The sequence below is a fragment of the Neomonachus schauinslandi genome, chromosome 10 (genome assembly GCF_002201575.2).
Source record: "Neomonachus schauinslandi chromosome 10, ASM220157v2, whole genome shotgun sequence".
NCBI lineage: Eukaryota > Metazoa > Chordata > Mammalia > Carnivora > Phocidae > Neomonachus > Neomonachus schauinslandi.
This window is the reverse complement of record NC_058412.1, coordinates 36535026-36549683: the sequence shown is the minus strand read 5'-3', so window position 1 is coordinate 36549683 and position 14658 is coordinate 36535026. Positions and strand designations below refer to the sequence as shown.

At 50.3% G+C, this 14658-nt stretch overlaps 1 protein-coding gene across 1 annotated transcript in view; it reads right to left on the bottom strand.

The window, feature by feature from the left end:
• The window catches only part of FBLN7 (fibulin 7), a 44156-nt gene that overhangs the window by 29163 nt on the left and 335 nt on the right, over nucleotides 1–14658 (bottom strand). The window lies entirely within an intron of this gene.

Here is a 14658-nt window from a genome sequence, read left to right as displayed (position 1 = left end):
AAGGCAGTTTGGAGGCACAACTCCTTCCATCCGGGGGGATCCCGATCTTCTGGCTGGGGCCCATCCACATTATGAAAGGCAATCTGCTTCACTCAAAGTCTGTTGGTTTGATGCTAATCACATCTAAAAAAATACCTTCACAGCAACATCTAGATTCTAGGTGTTTGACCAAATATTTGGGGGCCATGGCCTAGCCAAATGGACAAATAAAACTAGCCACCACAGTCCACCAGCTGGAACCTCCTTTTGGGGCTCTGGACCCCTGGGGTGTTCAGGGCATTTTGCGTTGTTATGCTGGTTGTCCCTCATTCTATATTTACGCCCTAACCCCCCTTCTTGTGGGTCTTTTACAATGACCACAGGAGCGATCACAACAGAGGGAGCCCAGAGCCAGCAGTCATCACACCTCATACAGGTAACTCCTTAGACGCTCATGACAACGTCAGAATGTGGGCACACTGTTACGCCCACTTTGTAGGTGACACGTCCAGGATTCAAACCCCAGCATGCTATCTCCAGACCCTGATGTGATGGGATGGCTGGGTCTGTTTTAGAGAGGGGTCCCCGGAGAGCCACCTCTGTCCATCCCTGACTCCTCTCGGTTTACAGCACCCCCTGCTGGCCCTGATGGCCACCTTCTGGACACCCTCGCAGCCCACTTCTTCCCTGGCCGCTTGGCACGCGTGAGAGCAGAAAACAAGCTATAGATAACTTGGAATCTGCATCACTGAGCATAGGATCTGAGTTCACACTAGATGAACCACCAAACTAACAGATGAATAAGGAGTGAAGGAATGAAATAAGTGTGAGGCCAGGACAGTCATGTTCATCTCACTACCCAGAACCACCTTATTCGTTCACAGGCTTGCTGCCCAGCTACCTTTTGTCTAGTCGCCACCTTTACCTGCAGAGCCGGTTGTGCCTTAGGAGCATCCGCATTATCTTTAGCAAACATATCGCCCAGCCCAGCAGGGAGCTCAGTTCTCACACACACACACACACACACACACACACACACAGCTGTGTTGCACAACCAGCCTCGGTCTCCTGCTGGAGCCCACCTAGTACGCAGGCCCTCCCCTCCCCTCTCTCCACAACTTGAGGACCTCAGAGCCTCAGAAATGGGGCATGTTATGCCAAATTTAACACAGTGCACCTTTTCATTCATTCATGTATTCACGATTCCACAGGTATTTACCTCATCCCCTACTTCATGTCCGGCACTGCCGTAGAAGGCAGAACCCTCTTTTTCTCGGTTAGTCCTCCTTGCAGCCCGATTAGGCGGGACCATTATCTCCATTTTACAGCTAGAGAAACTGAGGTTAAGGGACACCCAGTTGGTGGATAGTGCGGCTACCTCGTGCGCCACACTGCATCTAGCCCATCCATTTGGAAGGCACGTTCTGTCTCTTTCTTCAGCCTCCAGGAACCAGGATGAGGGGCTCAGAGAAGGCCCCCCCCGTCTGCTGGTGGCCCCTCTAAACCCCTGCAGGCTGTCCCACGACACACACATAGACCCTTCCGGGAACGTTCACACTGGGTTGTTGGCTGCTTCGGTGTGTGGCACACATGTGTATGCATGTTCACACATGACCCAAGATTTATGAGAATTGACATCTGGGTTTTACCGGAAAACTGCGTCTCCTATGCTTGACTTGGAAGAGGGGGAGCAGAGAGGGCGGAGCGGAGGGAGGGCCTGATTCCCGCAGGCAGCCTGGGCAAAAGCTAACAGGACAGATGAAATGGCTCCTTTGAGCTTGGGCATGGTGGGAGGTTCGGAGTCTTGGGAGTCGTTATTCTTAGAGCAATAACTAGCCTGGATGGTTGTGAAGGCCAAATAAAAGATGTGCTATGCTTCCGGATCTTCCTACACTCTCCAGCGAACAGTCTCAAGTGTTTCTGGGTGGGTGGGCACTGGCGAGACTGAAATGACCCTGTCCTGGCCCACAGCATGTGTCCCACCTGCTCTCCCTGTGTCCTCACCCTCCCCGCTTTGATCCATGCTTCCCAAGGTCAGAGGTCAGAGGCCAGACTGCATCACTTCCTTGCTTAAACCCCCCAGTGGCTTCCCACCTATGGGAATAAGGCCAACTCCTGACCGTGGAGCTGACAGAGTGTATTCCTTCCCCGTTGCTGCTGTAACAAATCAGCATAAACTTGGCAGCTTAAAACAACATGAATTTATTATCTTACAGTTCTGTAGGTCAGAAATCCGACACGGGTTTCACTGGGCTACAGTCAAGGTCAGATTCACAGGTTTCAGGGATGAGAATATAGACATCTTTGAGGGCTATTACTCTGCCTACAGAGCTGATCCCGCCCAGCCCCTGCCAACTGTGCCCAGATGGAGCGCCCTCCTCTGTCCACTGAACTCCGGGATTTGGACCTCCTCGGTGTCTCTCCACATGCCTCGGCAAGCTCGTTTCCACCTCAGGGCCTTTGCACTGCTCTGCTCAGAAAATCTGCCGCTGGTCCTCAGAAGTCACGTCCTGTCCTTCCACTTTCACCGAGAAGTCCCCTTCTCAGAGAGTACCTGCCTGCTCAGGGCACAGTAGCCTCCTGGCCTTCCTTCAGAACAGCGCCCCATTTCAGTTGTATGCCTTTCGCTACTTTTCACGTTTATCTTGTTTTTCTCTCCCTGCTTGGTAAGCTATGTGACAGCAGGGCCTATGTCCGCCTCAGCTTCCCCTCCCCTACCACGTACTGAGCACTTACTGTGAACACGTTCTCTGAATGTCGTTCACTTTCTCATTACTACAATCCTGCGAGATGTGTCTCTTATCCTCACTGTTCATGGGAGGAAATGGATTCATCAAAGGCAGGAACTTGCCCCAGGGCACTCAACCAGGAAGAGTGGGAGCCAAGACCCCGACCAGGTACTGTGAGTCTTTTCCACTTGCTATACTGCCCCGGGCCCTGCTGCCTCCCAGGGCCCAGAACAGCACCTGGCCCGGCAGCAGGATGGGCTCTCGGGACAAAGTTGTTGAATGAGCACATTATCTTATGTGTTAGCTTCCTTCTGGGAGGGTAAAATCTTGAATCATGCAATCAGACGAAAGGTCTAAATCACAGGAGCCCCTGAGGTGATACCAACATGTTCAGCTGATTCTGACTTGTTTGTAAGTTTTCTCACTACAGTGTAAATGACTGCTGCTTCTCTGGAAGCAGCTTTTCTTTGTTTCTTTTTTTGCCTCTGGTACTACAGACGCCCCTCCCTGCCCAGAACTCTGTGGTGCTTTCCCTTTCTTCAGAGAAGCTGGGAAGCAGCGATGCCCTTGGCCCTCTGGGCAGTGCGCCCAGTTACAGCTGATGATCTCTGACCCCAGCCCCTCCTGCAGAGATGGGGGACACAGCCCGGGTGTGCAGAGGGAAGGGCTCCTTGGGCTTGCAGGGTACCTCCCCTTCTGTTGAGGGTCTAGAGGTACTTTAATCTCCGGCATAAAGAGAAATGTCTGAGTCACTGGCTGATCCAGAGGGCAGCAGTGGGGCCAACGTGCAGCTTGGGAACTTTGGGGTGCCTGGAGCTGCCGCTAGCCTCTCCCCAGCTCTCCCCAGTCTTTGATGTGCACAGTTGTCAGGTCTCAATCTTACTTGGAAACCCAACCCCAGGATGAGTGCCTTGCTTCCCATTTAGCTGCCTCCCTAGGGAGATTCGGGTGCCCAGACTGCCGGGGGGGCGGGGCACATGTTTTCCCACACAGGGAAAATAAATGACTACTTCCTTGAGGTGTGAATTTTCCTTACTGGAATGGGTAGATGTGGATCCTGTCAAAGTATAGGGACTTATTTTTTCTTTCGTGAAAATGTAATGGCCTAATTTTAGGTCCCTGGCAGTTACTGAAAAGCGTGGAAGACTCTGGGGGAGGGTTTGAAAGGATGTAGAAAGTTCTAGCTACCTAGGGAGTCTGCCCCAATGTCCCCAGGGCCCTTAGGGCTGCCCGAGCCTTGAGAAGGTTGGCAGCAGTCCAGCAGCCCCACCCCTGTCCCTCTGGATCAAGGGAGTGACCGGCACAGTCAGGCTTCTGTCAACAGTCAGGAGACATTGGGAGCACGGGCAGCTAGCTGGGAGGCAGGGCTGGGTGGCCCTGGAGGGCGGGCCGGTGCCCAGACGGCGAGTGTGGTGTCAAACAGGATCGCTCTGCTGTGAGCAGGCCTAGCGGGTAGTGGTTCTCAGCTGACAGGCTCCAGGCAACCCAAGAAAGCACTGTGCTGCCGGGTCACACGGTCCTTCCCCGGCAGGCCACATCCCAGTCCCCACTGTCCACCCTGTCAATACCCACTGCCCAAGGTGGGGGCCAGAAACTACCCTCGGGGAGCAAAGGGGCCTCCATTCTTCTCTGTAATCAGGGCTATCCTGGATGGGACTGGAGGCCCCTTCCTGAAGGTGCCAGGGAGAGGAGGAGACTGCTGGAGAAGGCCCAAGGTGCCTGGAAGGCCCCTCTGTCCTCTGTCCTCACCCTGACTGCACGCATTTGCCTGGATGCACATGCCTGTGCGGAGTGCATCTCTGGGTCACTATGAGGGAAAGTTGGCAGAAAGAGCCACAGCCCGCCCCCCACCCCCGCTCCAGCCGTCCCCATCATCTGCGCAAGGAGACTGTGCCGCTTTCCCCATAAAGATGGAAGTCTGGGCGCCTGGGTGGCTCAGTCGGTTAAATGTCTGCTTTTGGAGTGGGTCATGATCCCAGGGTCTTGGGAGTGAGCCCCTTGTCAGGCTCCCTGCTCATCAGGGAGCCTGCTTCTACCTCTGTCCCTTCCCCCTTCTTGTGCTCTCTCTCACTCTCGCTCATGCTCTCTCTCTCATAAATAAATTTAAAAATCTTAAAAAAAAAAATAAAGATGGAAATCTGTTTTCCCACCTCCTGGATCTACACTGGCCTTGTGACTTGCTTGTGACTTGCTTTGGCCAACAGAATACAGTGGAAGCGACAGACCGCTCCAAGGCTGGATCGAGATTAACCATGTTGTCTAGTTTCTGTATCTGATGTTTTGACATCTGGGGCCTTGTTGACTTGGCACAGACCGCCCCTCTCAGGGCTAGCAAATTCCTAGAGGTAGCAAACAACTCAACACCCTGCACCCACCCCCCAGCACACCTTTGATATGCAAGCCAAGCAATCCAGAACCATTCCCTCTGCTTTATCTGGCTCTTGCATGTGTGAGGCACTAAACCCCGCCCCCCCAGCTTCCCCCTCCCTCTCCCTCTCCACCCCTGCAATAGCCCCAGGGTCAGGCATCAGGCCAGCAGAGGCAGCCCTACACCACAGCCCTCTGAAATTAGTCAAACTAGCCAATCCCAACTTGGTTAGCCCCCTTACCCTGTCTCACCCATTCCTTCCCTCAGAAACCCCAATAAAGGCTTTCCAGAAGTTCCCTTCCCTGTCTCTCTGCCTGCTGTTCTCTCCTGAGGCCTCATGAGGTCTGGCGTGCCCCATCCTCTTGGCAACTGTTAGTAACAAACTATCTTTTCAGTGGCGGTTTTCTCCTGATCCGCTGGCATCACCATACCTGGATAAGCCCCAAATGTCAGGTTCAATTTATTTTTTGAAACAGAGAGAGAGAGACACAGCGAGAGAGGGAACACAAGCAGTGGGAGTGGGAGAGGGAGAAGCAGGCCTCCTGCTGAGCAGGGAGCCCGATGCGGGGCTCGATCCCAGGACCCCGGGATCACGACCGGAGCCGAAGGCAGACGCTTAACCGACTGAGCCACCCAGGCGCCCCAGCCCAGGTTCATTTTAGAACAGGGTCTCAAGAAGTCTCATGCATTGTGCTCAGCTTCAGCCCTCCACCACCACACCATGTGAAAAGGCCAGGCTAGCCTGCTGGAGGAAGAGAGGCTGTGGGGGCAGAGCCAAGATGCACCAGATGAGCCACCCTAGACCAGCCAGCCCCAGCTAACCTGGCAGCTTCCCACAGATGAAGGAGGGTCCCAGCCCAGAGGGGCCGAGTCTGGAGCAGATCAACGGAACAGCCCAGCTGAATCCAGCTCCAATTGCCCCGCTGGTCTGCCAAATCCAGATCCAGGGCAGTTCTTGCAAAACCAAAAGCAGGGTCCCTGTCTGTTTTAATGCTGGCACCTGGGCCACTGGAGGCACCAAATACTCGTTTTGTGAAATACAGGTCCGTTCACCGCCCCCCCGCCCCCCGCCCATCTCCACCCCCGCTATCTGAAAGTAGAGAGTTCCCAGGAAATCTTTTTGTAAACCACAGTGGTGTAAAGCAAAGAGGCAATTACCATTAATTTATATGGAAATTTATTTGAGGTTTCCCAGACAAAGGACAGATCCTCCCAGGCCCAATTTAAAGCTCTGGCGGCCGGGGGCCCGAGATGCTGAGTGCAGTTCCCGGGGGAGGCGCTGGGTGGCGCCACTCTCGCTGCTCGCGGTGCTGCAGCGGCTGTACCCGCTCGCTGCAGAACTAACGCTGATCGCTGCTTTTGCTTTTCGCCTTTTTTTCATAAAAGCGAAAATCCTCTTGGGATTTCCTTCGGAGAGTGAAAACAGGTACTAATGTAGGTCTTTTCTAAAAGCGAAGTGGCGCCATGCAAACTCAAAAAGTGGGGAATACCTGTACCCCTATTTTAGATCTGGATGCTTCACGTGTGCCTGTCGCTTCAGCCCATCCCCACGCCTTCGTGCAGGCACCCCCCGATCCGTCATGGTGTCCTTTCACTCTGAGCTCTGAAGTGACCAACGAGCCATCTCAGCCTAGGCTCGGGGCAGGCTCAGGCGGAGGACCCGAGGCAGCAGGGCGGCTGACCTGGATAAGCTGACCCCGCTCTGCTGCGGGCCGACAGGCTCGCTCGGGTTTTCCTCCTTTCACCCCTCATCTCATTCATCGCAGCCCAAGGACTCCGCCTCGAACCCTCCCTCCCCCGCCCTCCCCCGACTCAGTCAGTAGGGGAGAGTGGACCGGGCAGCCGTCCTCCCCTCACTTCTACTTGTGGCCTTGCTCCCCACAGGACGATTCCGCGGCCACTTTCCCGGGTGTTTAAGCTCGCCCCCCCCCCCCCCGCCCCATCGACAGCCTGGGGATAATGGTGTTACTGCTGACTGCTTTAAAGTGTCCGTGTAGAAAAAGGGCAATCTCTAAGTAGGAAAGTGATTTGGGAATGCCTAAGTATAGCAAATTAAAATATCATTTTCCTGGGGATGCGTTAAAAAAAACAATGGAGTAAGCCAAGAAAGAGGAAGATGTATGATTTATAAAACATAGACTCCAGCTCAGAAGAGCAGGCAGCCAAAGTCAGGGTCAGTGGGACTGGGGAGTATAGGCTCCAAGCGAAAGAAGTCCGGGTGGAACGTGGCACAGGTAAGAGCTGGAAACCACTGTGCTTACGCATTTGACTGAGGGCAAAGTGGGGGGGGGGGGGAACTTCAGGGCAACCAAAGAGTTGCACAAGAAAGAAAATTAATCATAGTAGCCTATTTGGCTCTGTGTGAACAGTGGAACAAAGTATCTGTAATTTACGGGAGATCAATTGTTTAGAAATGTGGACTAATCTCCAGGCATTCCAAAGCAGTTGTCTCAAGAGAGAGAGGACTACAGATCAATTTTTTGAAAGCCACAAACGACCAAAACTCGCCCAGAGAAGAAAGCTAACCTAAATAGTTCTGTATCTGTCAAAGAAATTGAATTCATAGCTCAAAACCTTCCAGAAAAGAAGTCTCCGGGCCCACATGATTTCATTGGTAAATTCTACCAAACATTTCAAGAACTGAAACAAATCCTACCCAATCTCTTCCAGAAAACAGACGACAAGGGAACATTTCACTCATTTTATGAAGCCTGCACTATCCTGGTAACAGGACCCTGCAAAGACAGGACCAGGGGTCAGCAGACGTTATCTGTAGAGGGCCAGGGAGTACATATTTTCTTTTTTGAAGCCCATACGGCTTCTGTTGCAACCTCTCAACGCTGCAATTGCAGGGCAAAAAGCAGCTGCAGAAATATGTAAATGAATGGGTGTGGCCAGATTTGACCCACAGTGGGCTGGATGTGTGTGGCCCAGGGGCCACAGTGTGCTGACCCCCTACTATACACCAATAGCCCCATGAAAACGGGCAAAAATTCTCAAAAAATACTAGCAAATGCAATCCAGAAATACAGAGGAATATAGAGAAATATATACACATATTTATATATATTTATAATATATATATTTATAATATACATATATTCTCTATTTATATGTATGTATATAAATAGAGAAATAAAACCACAACCAATTAGGATTATCTGGGACTGCAAGGCTGGTTTCAAAATAGAAAATCAATCAAGGTCATCCACCTTTTTAACTAAATGAAGAAAAACCAATGGATCGTATCAATTCAGGGAGAAAAAAGCATGTGACAAAATTCAACATCCATTCATAATACTCTGTCAAACTCTGCTTTGAAAGAAATCTTAACTTATCTTTAAAAAAAAGGGGGGGGCGCCTGGGTGGCTCAGTCGTTGAGCGTCTGCCTTCAGCTCAGGTCATGATCCCAGCGTCCTGGGATCGAGACCCGCATAGGGCTCCCTGCTCCGTGGGAAGCCTGCTTCTCCCTCTCCCGCTCCCCCTGCTTGTGTTCCCTCTCTCACTGTGTCTCTCTCTGTCAAACAAATAAATAAAATCTTTAAAAAAAAAAAAAAGAAATCTTAACTTGACAAATGGCATCTACAAAAAACCTATAGGTAGCATCACACTTAATGTTAAAAAAACAAAACAAAACTGAATGCTTTCTCCCTAAGTTCTAGAACAAGGCAAGGATGTTCACTTCCCTATTCAACATAGTACTGGAGGTTTCAGCCAGGGTAATAGGGCTAAATAAATAAACCAATGGCACATAAATTAGAAAGGAAGAAATAAAACTGCTCATACTCACAGATGACACAATCATTTATGTCAAAAACCTGAATCTACAAAAAAAAACAAACTCCATAATAAGTGAGTCCCACAATGTCACAGGATACAGGGTCAACACAGAAAAATCCATTAGATGTCCATATACTAGGAATATACCACTGGAAATGAAAAGTTAATAAAACAACACCATTTAAAGGAGTTCCAAAAATGAAATGCTTACGTATAAATCTAACAAAGCATATTTATGTTGAAGATTTGAAGAAATCAAAGATCTAGATAAATGGACAGACATATTATGTTCACAGATTGGAAGATTCAATATTGTTAAGACGTCAATTCACCCCTAATCGATCAATAGCATTAATGTAATCCCAATCAAAATTCTACTAGGATTTCTTGTCTATAAGAAAGAGACAAGCTTGTTCTAAAATGTTAATGGAAAGGCAAAGAAACTAGACTGGTCAAATTCTATCTTACTATAGAATTACAGTAATCAGGATAGTGTATTCCCGACAGACATAGTCCCATACCTGCATGACAAACTGATGTTTGTCAAAGTTGCTGGGACGATTCAATGGCAATTCAACCATCTACTCCACAAATGATGTTGAAACAACTGGAAATCTATCTGCAAAAAGTCATCCCCAAGATAAAATTCCCACTTTCTGCAAACATTAACTCCCAATGGATCATAGATCTAAATGTAAAAATGCAAAGCTATACAAAAAATTGGAAGAAAATACAGAAGAGAAATTTCAGGACCTGTAGTGAGGCCAAGAGTTCTCAGACTTGACACCAAAGGCATGATCCATAAAAAAAAAAAAAAAAAAGATCAGTTTAAGATTCGCCAAAATATAAAATGTTTGCTCCGGGGTGGACATTAAGACAAGCTACAGAGAGAAAATATTTGCAGTTCACATATCTGAAAAAGACTAGTAATGAAAATATATAAAGAACACTCACAACTGAACAATAAGAAATTAATCCATTTTTTAAATGGGCAGACACTTTACCCAGTAGACCTCATGGCAAATAAGCACATGAAAAGATTCTCAATATTATTAGTCATTAAGGAAATGGAAATGAAAACCACAGTAAGATACCACTGCATACCTATCAGATGACTTCGAAACTAACCAACCAACCGGACAATAGTAAGTGGTGAGGATGTAGAGTAACAGAGTCTTTTTTTTTTTTTTTTTTTTTTTTTTTAAAGATTTTATTTATTTATTTGAGACAGAGAGAATGAGAGAGAGAGAGAGAGCACACATGAGAGGGGGGAGGGTCAGAGAGAGAGGCAGACTCCCCGCTGAGCAGGGAGCCCGATGCGGGACTCGATCCCGGGACTCCAGGATCATGACCTGAGCCGAAGGCAGTCGCTTAACCAACTGAGCCACCCAGGCGCCCCTAACAGAGTCTTTTTATTCATTGCTGGTGTGAATGTAAAATGATACAACTAATATGGAAGATAGTTTGGCAGTTTCTCACAAAGTGAAGTATACATTTACCATATGACCCTGCAATCTCACTCCTAGATATTTGCCCGAGAGCGATGAATATTTATATTTACACACACACAAAAGCTGCATGGGAATGTTTACAGCAGATCCATTCGTAATCACCAAAAAGTAGAAATGACCCCATACATGTCATTCCATTCAGTGGGTGAACACAATGGAATATGACTCAGTTATAGTATTAGTAAAACAACTATGCAGACCCAGAATAACACAGAAGAATCTCAAATGCATTATGCTAAGTTTTAAAAAGCCAGACTCAAAAGTCTATGCATTTGTTGATTCCATTTATATGACATTGTGGAGAAGACAAAGCTATAGTGATGAAGGACAGATTGGTTCTGGGGTGATGGAACAGTCTCCTGACCGTATATTCCATATTCCACATATGGAATATAGTTCTATGGTAAAAATCATGGAAATGTATGCCAAAACCTTTTTTTTGTTAAACTGTAACAAGCAAATGGGAGAAGGCCACCAAAATAATGAACCTCTAATGGTGGAATTTGGAACCCTGTGACATCTATTCACAAGGAGAAGTTTTGGGGTAGGGGAAGCTTCTGAACCACCCCACAGGCAAGGAGGATGCTGAGACCCTGCTCTCCTTGCTCACCTAGAGCTGTTGTGGGGAGGAGAGGTGCAGGGGTTTGTTACATGTTTCCCCTTCTCGTCTCCCCAACAGGGCTGTTTCTCTTCCAGTGGGAAGGCCACAGAGTGGGCAGCAGTTGTAAGAAAGGGCCCCCACTCGTGGGATCCCCACGCTGCTCAACTTCCCCACCCTCCTTCCCCACCTGCTCCCATCCAGCTAATCACAAAACCCCTGCAAAGTGACTCAGGACAGATGTGCTGACAAGAGGGACAGACATGGAATGCCACGGAGGACCGCAGGAGAGGGGATGATACTGTCCATCCCCATGAGATCACTTCTCCAGACACTTGCAGAAAGCAGCATCCCCCCTATGCTGCAAAACACACACTACACACACACACTCACACGAAGATTCTCCACAGATAGGTATGCACACACACATCCCGTAGCAAACGCAACCACTCATTCACACAGACATGTGCACACACACTCACAAACACACACCCATCGTGCTTCCTGTGGGCTGGCACCTAATAGAACAAAGTGAGCGCATTTCCTGGTCAACAGAGGAACCCCAGCCGGGGCTGCGCCCCGCTGCCGTGAGGAACCCCCGATGCCTCTAGCTAGAGGTCCTTGGGTGGCCATGGAGCCCGCCCATCTCCTTGTGGCAGCAGATGGTCCCATGAGTGCCATTCACTCTCCAAACACGAGGAGTCTCCACCGGCCAGCAGGACTTACTGCTGGGTTCAGGAGCCTCAGGCTCATACTGTGTTCAGATCAGGTCAACTCCAGCTATGCCACGTCCCCTCAGGTCCTCGTGAGTCCAATCCTTTGTCCACTCCGAACTCCCCTGCCCTTGGCCCTTTCCTAGGTCTGCGGTTTTTAACTCTGAAAGATGGTGTTCCACTGGGTCTCACACACCTGATTGATTCAAATCACTAGGGACACTTAAAAAAAATACTGATGCCTGAGCCCCAACCCAGATTCTCTGGGGTGAGGCTAGCATCGAGATTTCTAGAAGCTTCCCAGGTGACCTGATGTGCAGCCAAGGTTTACCCCGAGACTGCCCAACTCGGTCCTGCTCAGAGCAGCACCAGCATGATAACACTCCCTTCGTTCCCCTGAACTCCAGCTATGCGGGATCCCTGGGTAAAAATCCCAGACATGGTCCCTGGCCCTGGGGCCCTGTAGTGGAGAAGACAGACAATAAACTCAAAATCTACTAAAAGAAACCATTACAAACATGATCAGTCCTATTTCAGAGCCCTTCATAGAACCATAATAGGAAACACAAGGGCAGAGAGGAGACCTGTTTAAATATGGGGCTGGGAAGGCCTCTGCAAAGAGGTGCTTATTTGAGCAAGGACCTGAGAGAAAAGGAGAAGCCCGGTAAGGAGTGTTCCTGGGGCCTTCTTTATGGCTTACCTGTCAGGCTCCCCCAGGCAGGGGCGGGGAGGGGAGACCCCTCAAACACATAAGACTTTGGGTGAAGTACGGTTTCACTAGAATTTTTAAACCAACTTCTTTTTTTTTTTTTTTTAAGATTTTATTTATTTATTTGAGAGAGAGAGAGAGAGCACAAGAGGGGGTAGGGTTAGAGGGAGAAGCAGACTGCCCGCTAAGCAGGGAGCCCAATGCGGGACTCGATCCCGGGACTCCAAGATCATGACCTGAGCCGAAGGCAGTCGCTTAACCAACTGAGCCACCCAGGAGCCCCTTTAAACCAACTTCTAAGGACAATCCCTTTTGCTCCCTTTCCCCCTCACAAAGCCCAGGGAGGCAGGGATTGGACCCAGATCTTCCAGGACCAGAGCCTGAGAGGGCTCACTTTTCTGCCTCTGCAGCAGCCAGGACATCTGAGAACTGCCAGGGTCTCACCTGTTGTCCGGGTAACCCGGAGAGACAGCAATAGGTCCCAGAAGATGAGACAGGGGCAGAGTAGGCTCCCCAGCATCTGCTTGCACATCCCACCCACCCTCCCCCTCTGAGGGCTCCGACTGGATGCACCCACCCTATGCTTCTGGCCTTCGCCTCTGGGCCTGGTGTTTTGTTTTGTATTCTGCAAAGTGGGTGGGAGATCCCTTGCTCTGTTGGTGGGTTCACTGTGGCCTCAGATTAGCCTCTGCTGCCTGGTGGCTGAGTGACTTCCTGCTGACCACTTTTTTTTTTTTAAAGATTTATTTATTTTAGAGAGAGTGTGTGTGCGCAAGGGGGGAGAGGTAGAGGGAGAGGTTGAGAGAGTCTTAAGCAGACTCAGTGCTGAGCACGAGCCCCACGCGAGGCTGATCTCACCACCCTGAGATCAGGACCCTGAGATCACTACCTGAGCAGAAACCAAGAGTGGGACGCTTAACCAACTGCGCCTCCCAGGAGCCCTCCCACCCCCACCCCAGCTTCTGCATTCACACCACCCACCTCTGGTCTGAACTGCGTTCTCCCTGCCTTGGAATCCCTTCTGCGCCCCAGGGCCTTGTAGGTGCCCGTGAGTGTGCCCGCCTGGCTCAGGAATTTAGACAGTAAACCAGTGTCAGTGGGGAAGGGGAAAGATTTGGAACCCAAAGAGAGGGACTAAATTTTCTCTACTCCTTGGCTGTGTGGCCTTAACTACTCTTTGGGCCTCCGTTCCCTCCTTTGCAAAATGGGGACGACAATGGTCCCCACCTCACAGAGCTGCTCTGAGATTTAAGAGCGTGGAAGATGCTTAGCAAAGAACCCCGCAGTCATCAGACTTCCAGTAAGCACATGCAGGCTTTTCTTCTGCCGTCAGTTACTGTTAACTGCTGTGGATGGTGGTGTTGGGGTGGCCGCCGGGCTGCCCACGGGCCACGCCCACCACAGGGGGAGGGGTCTCCCGCGGCCAGAGCCCGGCTGGCGGTTGTTGGCTCAGAATTCAGCAATTCCAGTTCCACCTTCCACCTATCGGAAGATGTATTTTTATCTGCATTCTTTTTTTTTTTTTTTTAAGATTTTATGTATTTATTTGACAGAGAGAGACACAGCGAGAGAGGGAACACAAGCAGGGGGAGTGGGAGAGGGAGACGCAGGCTTCCCGCCGAGCAGGGAGCCCGAAGCGGTGCTCGAAGCGGGACTCGATCCCACGACCCTGGGATCATGACCTGAGCCGAAGGCAGACGCTTAACGACTGAGCCACCCAGGTGCCCCTTTATCTGCATTCTTATCTTAATTTTAACCATCGATTCTTACTGGTTAACATAAAAGTGAATCTGGTCAAATAAATAAATCCTGTGAGACTCCAACAAATACAAACGGCAAGGAGAGAAAAACCAAACAGCAAGCTGTCTGTCAGGGTGGGAAAGAAAATGCAGCCCCAAATCTAAGGCCCCCTCAGCGCGGGATGAGACGGCTTCAGAAACCCCCTGGCCCCCCTCTGCCTGAGCAGCGCAAACGCCGCTCACCGAGTCCGCGCGCGTTTAAAAGTCGGCGGCGGTGGGAATGAGATTTCAGTTAGAAATTTGAATGTTGGGAGCTGGAGGGCGGGGACAGTCTCCACCGTCACGGGGTGACCAGGAGCCCCCCTGGAGACCCACCAAAGCCCAACGTCTCATACATCCCAGGGAAACCTTCCTCCAACCCACAATCGTCACGCGGAGCCCTGTGCCCCGCGGACCGAGGCTTTCGCCCAGACTGCGCCGCTGGACCAGCCCGGGTCTTCCCAGGCGCCCGGCCCGCGATGAGGTTCAGGTG